Raw genomic sequence first — 5122 nt, 5'->3', positions numbered from 1 at the left:
TGTACCCATGTAGTGCCCATATTGTTACTATTGTGCCCCATAGAAGCCCACTATTGTTATTATTGTGCCCTTACATTATTATTGTTATGTCGGCCCTGGTTATGTTATGACCCCTTAGACTCCTATATATAGAAAGGAGGTCTTTTCATTTGTATCATCCAAGAATTGTTCATTTATGTAATGTAAAGGAGGTTGCCCCCTCGAAGAGGCTGAATTCTAAGGCGTTGATCTATCTTTTCTATCTTTTCTTGAGCTGGTTTCATAACATGTAATGTAAAGGAGATTTCCCCCTCAAAGAGGCTGAATTCTAAGGCATTCAACTATCTTTTCTATCTTTTTGTGAGTTGGTTTCATAACATTTTTAATATGGTTCAAAGAGAGGATGAAAATCTTGAAGATATGGTAGAAAGGTTTGCCTATAATCTCAAAAGGGATAAACTACACAATTTAGATGAAGAGACACTAAAAACTCTTTTGATTAAAACTATTAGAGATGAGTGGATTGATATTGTCAATTTAATGGGCAAAGGAGATGTCTCTCAATTTTCATTTGATAAAATTTGTGAGTTGTGTAAAGACATTGCAAGAGGAAAATAAAAGTATGGTAAGAATCCAAGAGATCCAATCATGTTGAGAGTAAGAAAATCTGCATCTAGAACAATAAGTAGAGAAGAATTAGGAAATATGCTTGATAATTTCAAAACAAATATCCTTGGAAACCTTAGTGGACAATTGGATACTCTAAGGATACAAAAAAAAGAGTCGAGAATAATAAATATCTATTTTATGTTCTAGGTGTAGGAAAAATAATGCTCTAAGGGAATCTCCTTTGGATATTATTGAGATATGTGTCATATGTGTAGAAAATCATGATACAAAAGAGTGTCCCTCAATACCTGGGCTTAAGGTTGTCTTTGTTAGGTCCCTATAATACTAGTGATTCCCCCATTACTATTGTCATTGTATGCCTTATTTTTATTTTTGTGCCCCTATTGTCCCCATATTGTTATTATTGTGCCCCATAGAATCCCAATATTATTATTTTTGTGCCTTTATATTATTATTGTTAGGTCAGCTTTAGTTATATTGTGACCCCTTAGACTCTTATATGTAGAAAGGAGGTTTTATTATTTGAATCATCTAAGAATTGTTCATTTGTATAATGTAAAGGAGGTTTCCCCCTCAAAGAGGCTTATTTCTAAGGCGTTGATCTATCTTTTCTATCTTTTTGTGAGCTGGTTTCATAACATTTGGTATAAGAGCTTTGGATTCTAGCGTTTCGCTGCTCCAAATAGGTCATCGTAGCATTTTCGCTACAAATTTTTTTCTGTGACGGTTCAAAAGATAAAAAAAAGAAATCCATTTGAGATGAATCTCGCTGAACCTCAAGCTTGAATTTCAGAGCTTGTCTCACTATATTTTCGGAGATATAATCTAAGGAAGTTAGGGTTTTTGCAGACCCCCGAATTACATTCCAAACATGTGACCATGGGAAAATCGTCATAACTTTCACTCTGAGCATCAGTTTGAATTTTCGTAAGAAGTATTAGAAAGAGGACGGATTGTATTTTTTTTGGGTATCATTTTCAGAACCCGAGGTTGAAAAATTGACCCATGGTACATTGTACAAGCTCACTCTACTGAACCAGTCTATACTCAGGTCATCGTGGGAGATTTGGCATAGCTCTTCGTTGGAGAATCCAATCTTGATCAAACTTGTGGGGTTAGAAAGATTACTTAGAGGTTTACCATAGGAAGCAATTTCAGACCTTGGAGATCCACAATTATAGAGATACATCAAATTCAATATCGAGCTCCTACAAAGTGACAAAAGGTGTGTAGTTTTTGTTTTAATTTTTGCATAAGCTTGGTTTGAAAAATTAGTTTGAAGGAATTCAAAGGGCATATTGAAGCATTATTATTGGTAATTGATGCCCCGAAGAAAGAAAATGGAAACACCTAGTAAGCAACCTAAAAGTTCTAGCATGAATCATGAAGAAGAGGAATAAATGCAACATGATATATCAAAATTATGAAACCAAGTGCAACAAATTTCACTCGCACAAAAAGTAACAGAAGCTAAGATGGATGGTTTAAAGAAAGACGTAGAAGCTAAAATGTATGGTGTGGAAGCTAAGATGAATGTCGTGGAAGCTAAGATGGATGGCGTGGAAGCTAAGATGGATGATTTAAAGAAAGGCATGGAAGATTTGAAGACAGTTTTGAGGACATATTTGACAAAGTTTCTACAAGAAATGCTTTCTAATGGGGAAAGGGTAGTAAAGGAAACTCATGATGAGAACAAAATAAATGTTAATCATGATTTCATAGGTTATAATGTTGGAGTGAATAATCACCATGTTCCAAAGATCGATATGAGGAATTTTGATGGCAAGGATATCATAACATGGATGCTATAGATGGAGCAATTTTTCGTTCTCCATAATGTGAAATACACACAAAAGGTATGCATTGCAACTTTATATTTGGAACCAAATCCGTTTGTATGGTATCGATGGCCTTTCTCTCATAAACAAATTGTCACTTGGGCTATTTTTACGGATGAAATGATAGCACATTATGAGGATACAAAAAGCAATACTTTTTTTAGCCAATTGATAAATCTCAAACAAAAGGGTTCAATGATGGAGCACATTGAGGACTTCCAAAAATTGAATATAAGGGTAAAAGATATTCCAAAGGAGCATAGGATTGATGTGTTCATAGGGACTTTAAAAGATAACATCCAACATGAGGTTCGCCTTTGGGAACTAGATTCATTGGAGAAGGCATTCAGGTTGGCAAGAAAAATGGAAAGCAAAATTATGGCAACAAGGAAGCCTACCACTCACATTCATAAATATGGAAGTGTTGTTGCCTCTAGCCATCCACAACATACAAGGTTGACACCACAAAAATTGGAAGAAAAAAGAGCAAAAGGGCTTTGTTACAGTTGTGATAGCAAATACACTAAAGGTCGTAAGTGTGCCAAGAAGAAATTATTTTACGTAGATTATGAAGAGGAGGAAGAAAAGGAACAAGAAACACCAAAAGAAAAAGATATATACCAGGAACAAACCCTAGAAAAAGAAGAGATGAATCTGACCATATCTTGTAATGAATTGGCTGGAATTACCACTCCTCAAACTATCAAGATAGAAGGGCATATCAAGAAGAAAAAGGTAATTGTGTTGATTGATTCGAGAAGTACCCATAATTTTATTCATTGTAAGATAGCCAAGGAATTGAATTGCTTCCTATATCCAATGCTAGAGTGTGAGGAACCATAAATTGCTCAAGAAAGTGCCATAATATCAAGCTATCCATGGGAGAATATGTATTGAATAGCCCAATGCTTTCCATTCCAATGGGTGGTGCTGATGTTGTACTAGGAGTCCAATGGCTACAATCCTTGGATACAATGGCTTTTAATTTTCAAGAACTTTTCATGAAAGTCTCTTCAAAAGGAAAGGAGTTGAATTAAGGGGTATTGCAGGGAAACTGAGAAAGATAATAAGCTCTAACGGAATGACAAAGCTTCTAAAGAAAGAAAAACGAGGCATAATTTCACAAATATGTTCACTAGAGGTTCCCACATCGAAATAATCCATTTCTCCAGATCTCCAAAAAGTCTTGGACAATCATTCCAAGGTATTTGAGACTCCCAAAGGCCTCCCACCTATTCGTGATCATGATCATTCTATTAATTTGATTCTAGGAAGTGTTCCTCCAAACATCATGCCTTACAGATATCCCTATGTCCAAAAGAGTGAAATTGAACGTATGGTTGCAGAAATGCTAGAGGCTGGTATAATTCAACATAGTCAAAGTTCTTTCTCTGCTTTAGTATTATTGGTTCACAAGAATGATTGATCATGGCGCATGTGTCCAGATTATAGGGAGCTTAACAATCTCACTATTAAAGATAAATTTCCCATTCCTGTCATTGATGAATTATTGGATGTACTGCATGGATCAATTTACTTCACCAAGTTGGATCTTCGTTCAAGATATCATCAAATCAGAATGAAGACTGAAGACATTCCAAAAACAACGTTTAGAACTCATGAGGGTCATTATGAATTTTTGGTCATGCTTTTTGGCCTTACTAATGCAAATTCTGCATTTCAAGGTTTGATGAATGCCATTTTCAAACCCTTCCTTAGAAAAGTTGTGTTAGTTTTTTTTTGATGATATACTAATCTACAAAAAGTCTTGGAAGGATCATGTCCAACATGTTGACATGGTGCTCAAACTATTGGAGGAGAAACAATTATATGCAAAAATCTCCAAATGTTTCTTTGGAGTACAAGAGGTGGAATATCTGGGTCATATTGTATCTCATGAAGGTGTTAAGGTAGACCCTAGCAAACTTAAAATCATTAAGGAATGGAAAATCCCCACATCCATAAAGCATCTACGGGGATTTCTCAGGTTGATAGGGTATTATCACAAGTTTGTTAAGAATTATGGGAGAATAACAACACCTCTAACAACATTATTGAAGAAATATGCATTTTCATGGACTCCAGAAGCAACAAAGGCCTTTGAATATCTTAAAGAGGCAATGTGCCAAGCACCAGTCTTAGCTACACTAGACTTCAAAAAACCCTTTATTGTGGAATGTGATGCCACAGGAAATGGAATTGGTGTTGTTTTAATGTAAGAAGAAAGACCCATTGCTTTAGAAAGTCGTCCAATCAAAGGAAAGTATTTACACAAATCTATTTATGAGAATGAAATGTTTGCAATACTACATGCACTTAAGAAATGGTGACCCTACCTAATGGGAAGACACTTCAAGGTAAAAACAGATCATGATAGTCTTAAATGCTTTTTAGAACAAATATTATCTTCAGAAGAGCAACAAAAATGGGTCAAAAAGATGTTCGGTTATGACTTTGAAATCATCTACAAAAAAGGGAAGCAAAATGTTGTGGCAGATGCACTATCAAGAAAGGATGAGGATGTGGAAGCATTTCTTTACGCCATTTCTATTATCCAACTAGATTGGATAAAAGAAGCAAGGGATGAATGGAAGAATGACGAGGAAGTGTGGGCACTCATTTAAAAGATAGAACAAGATCCCATTACATAAGATACATTTAGCTGGAAAAATGAT

Source organism: Pinus tabuliformis, chromosome 8 (genome assembly GCF_031772625.1).
Source record: "Pinus tabuliformis cultivar Carrire ecotype Pingquan chromosome 8, CPIR1, whole genome shotgun sequence".
NCBI lineage: Eukaryota > Viridiplantae > Streptophyta > Pinopsida > Pinales > Pinaceae > Pinus > Pinus tabuliformis.
This window is presented reverse-complemented; position numbering follows the sequence as displayed.